The 14,920-nt window shown below is 49.5% G+C and overlaps 1 long non-coding RNA gene across 2 annotated transcripts; it reads left to right on the forward strand.

Moving 5' to 3' along the window:
- Positions 1-9,459: 9,459 nt before the first annotated feature.
- Positions 9,460-14,219, forward strand: LOC102902135. 2 transcript variants are annotated; one of them, XR_006597540.1, is made up of 5 exons: positions 9,460-10,536; positions 11,608-11,874; positions 12,459-12,587; positions 12,713-12,923; positions 13,156-14,219. It is a non-coding gene; the product is annotated as an uncharacterized LOC102902135 (long non-coding RNA). The 2 variants fall into 2 exon arrangements; XR_002156867.3 differs by having other exon boundaries at positions 11,608-12,587.
- Positions 14,220-14,920: the final 701 nt, after the last annotated feature.

Consider the following 14,920-nt stretch of genomic DNA (forward strand, 5'->3'; position numbering starts at 1 on the left):
AGACCAGCAACACTGCTTGGAATATGGAGTTATTAGGGAAATGGGCCATGGAATTCTCGAGTGATGGCATTTTCCAACGTTGTTGTTGTTGTTGTTATCGTTGTTCAAGTTGTGCTGTAAAGACCTATTTGCTTTCTGTCTGATGTATCAGATTAAGGACTCCTCGAGGGCAGGAAGCATGCCTTATTTATCTCTTATGTCTGAGGCCAGACTAATATCCAGCCTCCAGTAATGGGCGAGTCGTTAGTAACTCCAAAGTACGGCGTTTCAACTCTGGTGTAGGGGAGTGGCATTTGAGCCTCCCGTTGCTACAAGAGGGTGTCGTAGGTTGAATGGTGTTCTCTAAAGAGTGATATCCACATCCTGACCCAGAGAACCTGTGAATGTTCTGGGAAGAAAAAAAAAAACCCTTTCAGATGTGATTAAGTTAAAGATTTCAAGATAAGATCACCCCGGATTATCCCCGGTTTAGGGGGGGCCCTAAACCCCATGACAAGGGTCCTTAAAGACACAAGAGGAGGTGGCCGTGTGAAGAGAGAGAGAGGGAGAGATTGGGACCATTCATCCACGAGCCACGGAAGGCCTGGAACCACCAGAAACCGGAAGAGACAAGAAAGCATTCTCCCCGAAAGTCTTTAGAGGGAGCATGGCCCCGCCAATAACGTGATTTTGTATTTCTGGCTTCTGGAAGCCTGAGAGAGAACATTCCTGTTGTTTTAAGTGCCCAAGTTGATGGTAATTTGTCACGGCAGCTCCAGGAAATTAATACAGAGGGTAACCTGCCTTCGAGAAAAGCCATTAAATCCCATGCACCGAGCTCCGTTCAGAGCACTGCAAAGAAGAGACACAGGGGAGGATGGTGGAAGGATTCCTGTTGGTGGAGCCCGGGGACCAGGAACTGAATTGTCAAGAGACATTGGGAGGGCAGCTCTTCATTTCCACGGTCTTGAGGAACTGAAGGGAGTTTCAACCTAGGCTACAGGATTGGAATAGCTGGGGCTTGTCTTTTACGACAATCGCATAATTGAGACCCCGAGCGTGCCCTCCGGTATGCGCTTAAATTGACCAGAAAAACACTTCAAGGCTTTACACACGGGGGGGGGGGGGGGGGGGGGGGGGGGGGACAGGAGTGCCTCCGTGCAAAACAGAACACGGTCCGGGCTAAGCCAGGCCTTCAAGAAACCATTTTTTGCCACTAGCCAGGGTTGAAGGAAGGGGACCCCGGGTGGGAAGGTTTGGTCCTCCCAAGTAAGTAATGGTAGCAAGCCGCTTGGGCTCATCTGTTCCCAGGAGTGTCGTGGGCTGCCCAGCCGAGGGTCACCCTGCCTCACGGGGACTCGATCTTTACAGGCGGGGGGCGGTGGGGGCCCGCGTGGCACTTTGGAGAACCAAGCATCTTTCCCTGCGGCACATGGCAGGGAAAGGTCAGAGATGTTCTCGGGACCAGGGCCGGGTCCAAGAGAGCAGCCTGTGTTTCCTGCTACTGAAGGCAGCTGTGAAGGCATCTGAATTGTGGGTAGTGTGGGAACTAGGGGGGGGGCGGAGGGGGGAAGCTGGGCTGACCAGCAGGGTATCCAGGCGATCGCTCCTGCCCGCCACGCTGAGCTCACTCACTCTGCAGGAGAAACTTAAAGTTGGCTGGGTCACCTTCAGGGCCTATGACCCCTGAGATTCTATGATCTCTGCCTGGATACTGAAGGAAACCGATTCAGCCTATGGAAGGGTTTTCTTAGTGAAGCACCCAAATCAACACGAAACGTGGTCCGATAGGTCCCGATAGGTCCCCAAGCTCTCCTGCTGTGTGGTGTAAGAGATCTTTGTTCCAGTTGTAAGAACAGGTAAAATTCATGACAGTAGGGCATCCTTTTTTGGTGGGGGGGTATGGGGGGGTCGGGGGCGGATTGCCAGCGTCCTCTTACAAGAAACAGATCACAAGACAGAGAGAAAGCCCAAATGGTGGCGGGAGGCCAGGCCAGGTAGCAGCAGAACCCCCATCCACCTGGCCTGAAGCAGTAACAGGGCTTGGTAGAGGCTGGCTGGGAGCCAGGCCCGCCTTGCTTTGATTGGAACCGGTGTCATTTCTGTGTAAAATTCTCAACAATCACATTAACAAGCCATTTAACAGACGCTATAACCACCCTGACATTCGGGTGTTCATCACATTTCTCCTCCTGTGACAGGCCCTGAATGAGCGCTAAGATTTAACGTGATTGGTTTTGGCAGGCTGAGTCGCCCCATCTTCCTGGCATACCCCTCCATGCCCTCCATCACCACTGAGACCTACTGGAGGGACACCTGTTATGGAGGACGCCACCCAATCACGTGCAGACCCACACTCACACATGCTCGCACATCCTCTAATGATGCTCCTGGAGAAACATAAACAAAGGCAACAAAATAGAGCTCTTAGCTGAGCGAGATGAGGTTCTCACTTCTCCAAATCCTGTAGGTTTGAGCCATGAACTGAAAATAACCGCGCTCTACATATTAAAGGGGCCACGCGGAAATTGATTTCTTGTTTGGACTGGTGGGCGCACATTTGGGTCAAGGAAATCTACGCGGAGGACAAGAGAGCTTGAAAATTCATTCATTCATCCATCCATCCATCCATCCATCCATCCAACCATCCATCTGGAAAGCCCCAGGTACTGTGGGTGTTTGGAGGTGTGAAATAACGTCTGCCTTTCCTCTCTCTGTCCTCCTGCCTTTTCACACACAGTCTAAAAAAAATCAAGCAGACGCACATGGAAATAACTTTCGCCGTATGAAAAATTTTGTAGTCGAGGAACAACCCACCTATTATCAGGGCACAGGAGAGGAAGCAAGGCACTGTCTGCAGATGAACAGGAAGCCTTTTGAAGAGGGCGATGTCTGATCCGAGTCCTGCAGAGTAAAGAGGCGTTTGTCGATTTGGGTATAAGTGACCTTGGCTCTCTGTCATTTGTCCCTTTCTTTCTGATTCTCACATCAGCTTGTCAACAGCAAGAGGTGTGTGTCTGGTTTCTTTATACAGCAAGAGCCTGGCCCAGTGCCTGGGATACGGTAACCACTAACCATATTTTAGCTGGATAAATGAACAAATCTATAAAGGGCAGGTGCTGAACTTCATGAGGCAGCACCTTGGCGAGTCAAGGTCAAGGCCTTATTTTGGTTTTAGGTGACAGCAGACAGGGTCATGTGGCAAAGATACAGGGTACACGATGACCGGGGGGTGTAGATGCTACCCCCGTGGGGCCCGGTGGAAGGTGACCCCAGATGTAACCATGAGTCCAGAGTCAACTGTGGATTATCCACCTGTGAGTAATACGAGGCCGTCACAAATTCACCCTTTAGCTGGGAAGTGGGTTTCCGCTGAGAAATTCTGCCTAAGGGGTAGACCCTGGGGAAGCTTCTCAGTGGCCCTGCCATTCTCTCTAGGTTGCAGGCAGTGTGTGGAGAACCAGGGATCAACCGTACTGTGATATGGACCAGAATGACGGAAATAGGAGGAAAGACCAGCGATTATTTTTTTCGAAGTATTTCTTCCTTCCGCATTGCCCTTTTTGTCTGCAGAGCACAGTCTAAGGAGGAGGGACAGCTTAGGAGGGTCAGAAACGTGGTGTTTGCTCACTCAAACCTCATTTCTTAGCCAACTTGCCAAGAATTCTCCTCCAAAAAAGGGAGAGAGAATTAGGAGGGTCAGTCTGAAGCTTCCCGTCAGCACGAAGCAGTCGGATTTGTCTGGGACTTGAATTAGGTGGTTTGGGAGATGATGTGTTGAAACACGAGCCCAGGCTAGGAACCAGAAACCCCTTTCTCTCGGCCAAGCCCAACCTTGACCAGTGAATGACCTTTGGCAGTTATTTAAATTCTCAGGGATACGGTTTCCTCGTCTGTTTCCAAAATCCAGCACTCAAAATCATTACTCATGTTTATTTATCTGATGTTCAATATGTATACTCAATATACATGGGTAGCAAATAAAAATTTCCAAGTGATAATATAGAATAAAGTTTTTGAAAATCCCTGGGCCTCTGAGGATTTTTGCGGGCTGCACATTATTTCAACCATTCCTACATTTAGCAAGCTCTTTGGGGTGTATGCTGTTTCTAAAGGGACAGAGACATTAAACGTGGGATTCTATAGGTAAACTAGAAACATTTACTGCAGTCGGCTATGTGACTGGTCCCGGGGCCTGCCTTTCCTACAAACAGAAGAGCTGAAAACCTAGGTGTCTAATTTCAGAAATGCAGAGAGATAATGACCTCTTTCATTCATTAGCCCACACCTGTCATTATACAGTTGGAGTTAGAATTAAAATGCACATATACACTTATAATGTAGCTAAATAAATCCGGATTATTCTAATTCATACTAAGGTGTAAATGACTGACACGAGGCCCTATCCTTGAAGTGTGTTTTAAGACTTGGAAAAGGGAAAAAACAAAGCAAATCAGGGAAAGTGATGGGAACTACAAAAGGGTGGGGGTGGGGGCATGGGACAAGAGCTTGGAAAGGGAAGGATGGAGTTTCCAAAGATAAATTTTCCTTTACGTAGAGCTTTTTCACTACGTTTCGACAGAAATCAGTGGTTTCAGATCCAATTTCAGGGAATGTCATAGTCTCCTTGTTTTATGACCCAGGCTAATTTTCAAGACCAGAAAGTCCCTTCCGCAGAAATCAGATAAAGCTGCCAGGGCAAACCTCGGGATCTTGAAGGATGTTATAAAACAAAAATAAGTTTCTTTTCTTTCTTTTTTTTTTTTTTTTTTACACCATGCTTTTTTTTTTTTTCTTCTCCAATACAAAACATATACCCTCAGCGTAGACTATTCAGATACTGCAACAAAGTATAAAGAAAAAAAAAAGCAAACGTGTCCTCAATCCCACCACTGTTATCATCACGGTGCTTTTTTTTTTTTTTTTTTTTTTTAAATTTAAAGGGAGATTTCAAGACTGTGGCAATTTGGCCTGAGGAGACTGCTAAGCCACCACAGCAAAAACAAGTGGGGTCTGAACGTGAGGACAGAACCTGGGAGGAGAAAAAAGCACCCACCTGTGTGTATTCAGCGAGGTACGTGTGTGTGAGGCTGAGGGCTTGGCGTGTTCACGCACAACCTCCTTTCCTTTTTCACACGATATTCCTGGGAAGCAGCTTACTCAAAGAGTTCATTCAAACCGGAACCGACTTTTAAATTAGGTGACGACTGAGTAATTCTGAGCAGAAACACCCTGCCTGTGTGTGCGGCGTTCTTAAGTGTGAGTGCGTGAGTGTGCATACGTATGTTCTCGTGCCTCCGTAGGGCTCAAGTCACCAGATTACGAATGAGGTGGCTGCAGATAAGACCTTTTATCTGTTTGCACTCCTATTCCCGTCTTTAACTTGCAAGCGAAGCCTTTCTTCAAAAAGTAAGGTGGCGTGCGAAAAATCTAGAACATTTGGGGGGGGGGGGGAGCGGTGGGGTTCCATGCTTCGTGCTCAGCTGCAGAGAAATTGGAGGCTGGCTGGCTGTGTTCACCAGGCTCCAGGTGAGGCCTCGTTCCTCTGGTTTTAGAAAAGGGCTGACGGCGATAATAAATATCGTTTGCTGACACGGAGTCCTGGGGCTGCGCTGACCACAGGAACCGAGGTCCCCAGGACTCTGAGACCGCTCACAAAGCAGGCATTTATGAAGTGGTTGGCTTTGCATTAATTAATTCCCCAGCCATTCACCAACAGTAACAATCCCTTCAATTAGAGTCCAGGCCCGGGACAGCCCTGGTGTTTATTGAAAGTGACATCTGCAGAGCAAAGTGTGACTGTGTTAATACGGAGTAGCACAAAGGGACCCGAAGCCCCTCTCCTGTTTGTGTTGCTTTTGAGGAAGAAAGGGCTCTGGCAGGAATGTTCGATTTGTGCGTTTCCTCTTGAGCGGTCAGCTGGTCAGCTGAAGTTTTCTCATCTGCTTCTCCTCCGGGGGCGGGTTGGTTCTGATGGGTGAGTTCTGCCGTGAGTCCACGGAGTGTCAAGGAGATGGGGGGCGGGTCTCAAATGGCTTCCGGTCCTGGCAGCCTGATGTGTCGGCCCTGGAGCACACGTGGACGGGGATCCCACTGGGAGGCTGGACAAAGCTTGGCCAGTTCTCTCGTCATAAACATAAGAATGGGGGGGGCGGTCAACGGGAGACCTGGAGCTGCAAGGGTCTCGGGGTTATGAAAGCTGAAAGGTACGGGAAATAAACATGGAGGGTGGAGCTGATTGTTCATTCCCAGAGGCAGGGAAAACCTCTATTCTTTAAGGGTAGTTCTGTGTCATGAAACTCACGGGCTCTAAATAAATGTTTGAGGGCCTGCTGACTGATGGGTTGATGAAATATTGCCCCTTTGTCCTCCAGCCTGTTTAACTGCCTGGGTTGGTCAGTTATCCAACCTCTTTCGTCTCTAGATCTTTCTAGCATCTGCCTCCACTGTCAGCACCGAGGATGCATGCATTTGCCGGGTGGACATTCCTCATGCAGCCTTCCTGGAACTACAGAAGGCTGGGTTCCTACAAGCCACGTGGCTCCATTGTAGGTTTGTTATTTGTTTTCCCGGTGTTTTGTATTTATTTTTGTGAGAGCACAACCAGGGGAGGGGCAGAGAGGGGGGGGGGACAGAGGATCTGAAGCAGGCTGTGTGCTGACAGCAGGGAGCCCGATGTGGGGTTTGAACTCACGAACCCGGAGCTCCGATCCTCAACTGACTGAGCCACCCAGCTGCTCCCGGTTGGCTACTTATTTATACATCTTAGCAACTATTCACTGGTTAATACTGCCATGTATCACTCGCAAAGCCTTTTTGTTTTTGTTTTTGCTTGCGCTTTTAGTAAGCAGACTCTTTAAATGGTTCACCTCACCACTAGAGAAGATTAAACGTAAGCACGTTCACGGTAACCTTAACGCAGGATTAAGACAGGTCAGTGCTGAAGGAGACACACACGGAAAGGTAACAGGGACTCCAAGGAAAGAGGGTCACGGCTGCACGACCGTCAGCCCAGGCTTCCTCGGGCATTTGCAAGGAGGAGTCTTAAAAGATGAGGGTGATGAGGGTTTTGTAGTGCAAAAGGAGGGCATCCTCGCCAAAGCGGATGAGAAACTATCTGAGGGTGTGTGTTCTGGAAAGAGGGAAGAGGCATTGCTCTACAAGCTCTGTTTAAGATAGATGGGAAAAAGTGGGGGTGGGAGGGGAGATGGTGTGAATGTTATAATTAAGAGTTAAATCAGACGGAGAAGACACAGCCCATGGGAGGTGGGGAGCGGTATAAGAGTGCCTTTCAAAAGAGGGAATTCAGACAGACGAGCACTGGATGATAATCACCGCTCCCATAATAAATAGCTAGCACTCAGGGAGCGTGCCAGGCGCCCGGAATAGTTCCACACACTTTACACGCATTAATCCATTTCAAGATGGCCAGAGAAGCCCGCCCCCGTCCCCCTGTGCCTGGAGCCCAGATTGTCGAGTTCTACTCTAGCTGTGCTTTAAGGAGTTGTGGGGAGTTGTGGGGGGCTCTGGCTCAACTCTTCTACCTGTACAAGGGTGAGGTACATCCCAAACGTCCACTAGAGTTCCGAGGTCCCATGTAACTCCCGACATTTGTTAATATCAGCTTACCTAAAGCGAGAACCCCAGCAGGGGGACCCAAAGAAGGATCAGTCAAGACCTCTCAGAACAGGTGCCTTGGGAGGTAAATCCCTCTGTCCAGTTCTGCCTTTCCCTTGTGATCCTCTTTCCAACTTTACCCAGCACCGGGGGCTGGCCCACAGTTCCCTCCCTCTCTCCATTGCTGTTGTGTCATTAACAAAACTCCCCGGACCTTCGCAAAGCCCCCACAGCAGAACTGCCCCACGAGAGAACCGGTGGATTTAATAAACTTCCCCTTAAATGGCCCCAAATCCTTCCCAGTGATTGGGGCGGGCGGGGGGGGGGGGGGTGGCGGTGGACAGAGAAACAGCTATACACGGGACAGAGACTTCGGGGGCAGGAGGCGAGAGAGGGAAAGAGTAAGGAAAGTTCTCGAGATCCTGGGCCTCAGGGACCAAATTAAAAAAGCAGCACCACTTAATTCGAAATCAGATGAATGTCAGTAGGATGTTTGTCAAACAAACTTGTCATCGTTTGTCACAATCTGAGGAAGTCTCAGTCAGTAGTCACACTTGAACGTGTAACAGAGTTATTTATAGCCGCCAGCCTCCAGTTTTAAGTAAATGCAGGGCCGGGGTTCGGTGTTATAAACAGCTTTATTGATAATGATTGTGCGGCTATAAATAGTTTGGTGTGCTGGGTGTAGCAGAGTGGCTCGGCTCAGGGCTGTCAGCGCCAGGAGGGAAGCCACAGGAGGAGGGAAGTGCATCCTCCTGCGTCTTCCTCTTCTCGGGGGACCCTCTCTGTGAGTCCTTGGCCGGGAAGGTATTTGATCCTCTTCCTCGCTGTCCCTCGTGGAACGAGAAGTTGTGCACAACGGTGTTCCCAGGAGAAGGTGGGCGTTACTCACTTAATTAATTCACATCCGCCCCGAGATCTCCCGTGGAAAGGCTGAAAGGGAGTGGGCATTCCTGTACGGCCTGCTTTGTGCCTATTCACGGACAGTGAGCTAATTACGGGTTCCTTCTCATGTTGGAGGGTGGAGGGAGACATCCTGTTATTTCCAGAACAGGCAGAGCTCTAAAGGTTTGTTTATAGCTTCAGCGTTAATTTGACCGACAGCAATAGTCTCTTCTAAAAATAAGCGGTTGTCAGAAATTTAGAAATTTACTCGCTTCTTGTGTCAGCAGAACCTTGTCTAGGGAGTAGGGAGGTGGGGCGGAGAGGAGAAGAGAGGAAGGGGAATATGTATACATAAATTTTACATGTAAAATACATAGGTATGTCAGCTTAAAAACTGATCATTATGCTGTTTGGCACAGGGGCAGTGTTCTTACAACGGGGAGGGGCACCCTTCAGATGTTAATGCGCTTGTCGTATGGAAATTTCTGGTTCTATACACATCCCCACCCCACCCCACCCCACCCCCAAAAGCCCTGCACTCAATTTTAATACCGTTAGGCTAAATCTTATTTTGCCCCTTTTTAAAAAATTCTTTTTCTGTCTCTTTTTTTCTTTCTATTATTGTTATTTGTTAAATATGAAATTTATTGTCCCACTGGTTTCCATACAACACCCAGGGCTCATCCCAACAGGTGCCCTCCTCCGTGCCCCTCCTCCGCTTTCCCCTCCCTCCCTTCCCCCCCCCCATCAACCTTCAGTGTATTCTCAGTTTTTTTTTTTTTGGTTTTTTTTTTTTTTTTTAATTTTTTTTCAACATTTATTTATTTTGGGGACAGAGAGAGACAGAGCATGAACGGGGGAGGGGCAGAGAGAGAGGGAGACACAGAATCGGAAACAGGCTCCAGGCTCCGAGCCATCAGCCCAGAGCCTGATGCGGGGCTCGAACTCACGGGCCGTGAGATCGTGACCTGGCTGAAGTCGGACGCTTAACCGACTGCGCCACCCAGGCGCCCCTTGTATTCTCAGTTTTTAAGAGTCTCTTACGGTTTGTTTTTTTTTTAAAGAAAAGGTGTGGCTATGAAAAAATTTATTGGATCTTAATTTGCAAAATTAGCTCCCCCCCATCAACCCTCAGTGTATTCTCAGTTTTTAAGAGTCTCTTAGGGTGTTTTTTTTTTTTAAAAGAAAAGGTGTGGCTATGAAAAAATTTATTGGATCTTAATTTGCAGAATTAGTTCCTCTCCCCCCCCATCAACCCTCAGTGTATTCTCAGTTTTTAAGAGTCTCTTACGTTTTTTTTTTTTTTAAAGAAAAGGTGTGGCTATGAAAAAATTTATTGGATCTTAATTTGCAAAATTAGTTCTGGTTCATTTTATTGCCGTAATTTAATACTTATAATGATTTTCTGACACATATGTTTTAGCAGCAAGATCTACTTCCTATTCATTTTTCATCTCAGTACAGCTGAAGTCTATTAGGTAGGACGGTACAAATCAGGGAGAGGAGAACCTCGCAAGAAATTGACTTCATGATGTCATCTTAGCATCCTTGAGACGCGCGCTGAGCCCCTGTAAGCGGAAAGTAGTCACAGCCGGAGATTTGGGGCAGAAGGACACAGGCAAGCAATCCTTCTTGGAAAAGGGATTACTCTTTTTTTTTTTTTTTTTTTGCTGTATCATCAGCAACCTCTTCATTGTCGTCATCATCATTATTGCAATTTTTGTCCAAGAGCGCCGTGAGATGCATCCTATTTGAACCCGTCCCCCTCGAGCTGTAGCAAGGACAGCTTGCCCAAGTAAGCTGCCGACTAACACTCAGAAGACGCAGGTCATGGACGCAGAGGAGCTAAGGTCAAGGGACTCTGAGGGGGTGCTTCTCATCCTGACCTGGGTGCTAGGGAGGGCATCCCGGAGGAGAGGGCCCCCGGGGTTGAATCCTGCAGGTGGTTCCTTAGGGCAGCGACTGTGTCTTTTTGTTTCTGCGTAGACACCTGTGACGCGGAAGGCACGTGGTAAATATTTGCAGAGAGAACAAACGAAGGTTCACTCTCTTTTTGTAAGTTGATTGCTTCGAGAACCCTACCGTTGTGCATTTGCGATGTGTCAATAAATACACAGATGAATTACAACAGTTAAAAATGAAACATTAGAGAGACGAGATTTCTGGGGTGTGTGCACCAGCGTGGGACAAGGGGCCTCTTCTGACTGATGCCCTCGCAGGCCTGATCAAAATGATAAAGTCCTTACTGAGTTATAAGGGTGTCCAAGGCCAAGGTGGAGGGAATAAACTGGTACAATATGCATGTAGTGGTGACTGATTTCAATGACCTCAACAGCATCTCCAAATTCCCTGCCTGTTTATTTTGGGAAGTACCTTTACCATACACGGGGTAAGACGTCACCTGCCATGGGTTCCAAGTCTGTACTCGTGAAAGACGTGGCCGTAAGCCAAAGAAAGGGGACCATTACAAAGAGAAAGATGTTACATCCAACTTCTCCCTCCTTCTCTCTTTTCTTTTCTTCTCTAAGATTGTTTCTGGTTGTACTTATCTCCGTGATTATTTTCAGCATTTATTTTTTTTAATTTTGTTTTCAACGTTTTTCTTTTATTTTTGGGACAGAGAGAGACAGAGCATGAACGGGGGAGGGGCAGAGAGAGAAGGGGACACAGAATCTGAAACGGGCTCCAGGCTCCGAGCCATCAGCCCAGAGCCTGACGCGGGGCTCGAACTCACGGACCGTGAGATCGTGACCTGGCTGAAGTCGGACGCTTACCCGACTGCGCCACCCAGGCGCCCCTATTTTCAGCATTTAAAAAGAGAGAGATTCTCAGTACTTATTACGAAAGACAAACGTTTTTCCCCATTGCTTACTGGGTGAAGGTGGGGGGGGTGGATTTTAATATTAGCATCATCAAGTCAGTGATTTCAGAGAAGATTCTTGGAACTGGAAATGTGTTTGGCCAGTCTGTATTAACTCCCATCCCAGCGATATTATGACCATATATCCTGGACCTAGATGTTCCCATTCGGGGAAGAAAGAGGAACACAATAAATTTTGCAATATTAATTGTAAATCTGGCAGATAGCTTCTACCTAATATTTTTGTTTTTGTTTCTGTTTCTAAGAAATCTCCCCGATGCCGAGTACTAGCTGAGAAGGATGTGGTATACGTGCCTTAGTTCAGGCCCTTTGGCTACGCATTCTTGGAACTCGAAGCGTTCGGAGCTTCAGGACGTCATTACCTCCTTCCATTCTGTTCCCCTCCTTTGACCAAGTGACTGGTTCGAAGCCATTTGCTTTTCTAAGAGACGGAGCTGGGATAGAGTGTCTCTTGCCTTTCAGAAACGAGAACTCATGTTTTTCGGAGATGGAGAGACACGCCCATTATAAAGGTGGGGAAGGGTGAGGATTCTAGAGTCAGGCGGCCCTAGGTGTGAATCTTGGCTCTGTCAGTGTGTGAGGCAGGGGCGTGTTGAGCCCTAGGTTTCTCCTTCATGCTGTAAAAACAGTAATGACACCACAAGAGAGGGGTTGGGAGAATTAAATTGGATGATGCGGGTCGAATACTTTGCTGTGGTCCCTGGCACACGGAACGTTCTCCAACATCTGTCAGAAGTAACAATGAAAACAAAACCAAGAAGCGAACTAACTCCCCTAAACTGGGTTCCTGGTTCTTTGGGCCAGTGGGACCAGAGTTGTTACTGGTGAAGTATCTTCCTCCTGCACAGCCTGGGGGAGAACGTACATGCTTATTTCTTCTGAGAGAGAAACACAGGAGCCCTGTTCACTCCCCATCGGGCTTTGGGCAGAGAGAGACAGATGTGGTAGGCTGGTGGCTAGAGATGGGGACAGTGAGGGAGGGCCCCGGATGAGCAGTCCCCAGGAGCAAGAGGGGTCTGACAGGTCCAGCTGGCCCGGCAGGACCAACTGTGTGGGACAGCGGACCCCCACTCTGGAACCCAGCCTGTGCCCGCAGGAGGAACAGCAGGGGTGACCCAGGATGGGAGTGATCTCCGCCAGCAGGGACCCTGCCCCCGAGATGGACGCAGGTCAAATGGCGTTTGAGGAACTGAAGAACGTTGGGAGGGAATTATAGAAGCCTCTGGTAAGTCGAGCTGGTGAGGGCTTAGAGCAGGGTTTCACTCGCAGACTGGGAAATAACTATTTGCACGCAAAATGATCCCACTGAATCCCGCAATAACCTTGTGACGTCTTTATGGTGCTTTGCAGATCAGGAGAGTGGAGGCCCAGAGAGATGTGAATCACTCACTCCAAGTCACAGGCATCAGCTCGAAGCCCAGATGGAAAACGAACCTCATCGATTTCAAAGTCTGTCCTGTCCATGTCACTGACCCAGCTAAACTTTACGGGACTACATTTTCCCTTACACTTCTCTCCCTGACTTCAGCTCCTTGGTGATGGGCTGTGTGTGAGTGTCTGGGTAAGTCAGCCGATTCTGAATTCAGGCTGTCTGCTTGCCCGTCCTGCCTGCACCACTTACTGGCCTCGCGACCTTGGGCCAGGGAACCAAATTCTCCGTGCCTCAGTTTCCTCATCTGTAAAGAGGGACAAGTTAGGCAGGGCTGTTCAGAGAAACAGAACAGATAGGATGTGTGTGTGCACGTGTAAACACACACACACACACACACACACAATCCTATTTCTTTGTATAGAAATCGATGTATTTTAAGGAATCGGTTCGAGTGACGACGGAGGCTTGACAACTTTGGAATCTGCAGGCAGGCCAACAGGCTGGGAGAAGACCCAGGGAGAAGCTAATGTTGCAGCTGGAGTTTGAAGGCAGTCTGGAGGCAGAGATTCCTTTTCCTTGGGGGAACCTCAGCTTTTTTTTTTTTTTTTTTTTTTCTTTAAGACCTTCAACTGATTGGGTGAGGCCCACCCACATTATAAAGAGTAATCTGCTTTACTCAATGTCTGGTGATTTACCTGCTAATTTCACCTAAGAAGTACCTTCCTAGTGATATCTAGACTGGTGTTTGACCAAATATCTGGGTACTGTGACCTCGCTGAGTTGACATACGGCATTAGCCATCACGTGGGGCTAATAAGATCTATCTCCTAAGATGGAAGGGGGGTATCCGTGAGCTGATGTAGAAAAAGAGCTTGGGCACAGGTAAGTTCCGGCTGCATATTACCCGTTGTTCTTCCCCGGAACTGGACGTGCTGTCTCTGGCTTTGGCTCGGACGGGTCGTCTCTGTCCGCGGACCCGCCCTCTGGCAGCCGGCAGGTTTGAGTTCTGTCCCACCTGCTTCTTGCGGCTGCCGTAAAGTCCGGGTGCCTCCTGTGCGGCCCCCCCGCGTCTGGGAGGAGATTTATGTATCCTGTTTCCCAGGATAAATTAGGATCCTGGGCGCCGCCTCCCATGGACGGCCTCGGTAGAGGCCCAGGAGGGGAAATACCGCAGGGAAGGGCGGCTGAGGACGGCTGAAATGGCAGGGCAAGAATGCCACCCAGAGAATCTTTGTTGTTGTTTATACCGGTGGCAGGAAGCAAACATAATGCTCTTCAATTTTCCTTGGCAGGGTCTGAGGCGCCCCGCGGCTGCCATCCTGTCTGCCTGGCCGCGCTGCACCCCCACCTCCCCCAGCCTCAGGTGGACGGGCCCCCCCAGCAAATGCTTTTCCTGGAAACATGAGGCCCCCACAGCCCTCCGCCGCCCGACCCCCTCTGCGTTCAAGCCTCTGCGTTGTCTCCACCGGCCAGCCGTGCCCCCCCCCCCCCCCCCCCCGCCGCCACCCCGACCTCACCCTGACACAGGGAGAGACCCTTGATGGCCAGACGTGCATTGCAAGCCCCAACCAACGCTCCGTTTGGAAACAGGAGAATTTTCATTTTGCTTTGGTTTGGGGGGTGGGGTGGGTAAAACTGGGACACATGCAAAAGATCTAGGCGGACAATGGGGAGGGCGAGGTGGGGAGGAAACAGAGGATAGGGGCTGGGGGCAGCAGGTGGGAGGGGGCCGGCAGGACCCGTGAAAGAATAAACTAAGCCTTCATCTCGGAGTCTGATCCGTTTCTGGACCCTGATGGGAAAGGTCATGAATTTTAAAATGTATCTCTCCGGCCGACAGCTCCAGTCATAAAGCCAGCACTCTCTGAAGCTCTGGACGGCGGGCGGCGGGAGACCTGAGACCGAGGGGCCCCCACCAGCCGCCACTGGCCACAGGCAGGCCTGTGGCAGGCGGTGATTATGGCGGGGTGGGGGGGGGGGTTTGAACACGCTGTCCCCGGCAAGCTTCTGAGGTCAAGCAATCCTTCCTGCCAGCGTGCGGACGTCTCCAGCATGCCTGGCACGAGTTCTTAACTTTGCAAGTGGGCCTCGTGGACTTAAGGTCCCTTGTGTCACTTGTAAGTCACATGGCCACCTGCTGCAGTCCTGTCCACCTGCCGGGAGCACTGGGAGCGCCCCCTCCTCTG

The sequence above is a fragment of the Felis catus genome, chromosome B2, assembly GCF_018350175.1.
Source record: "Felis catus isolate Fca126 chromosome B2, F.catus_Fca126_mat1.0, whole genome shotgun sequence".
NCBI classification, from domain to species: Eukaryota; Metazoa; Chordata; class Mammalia; order Carnivora; family Felidae; genus Felis; species Felis catus.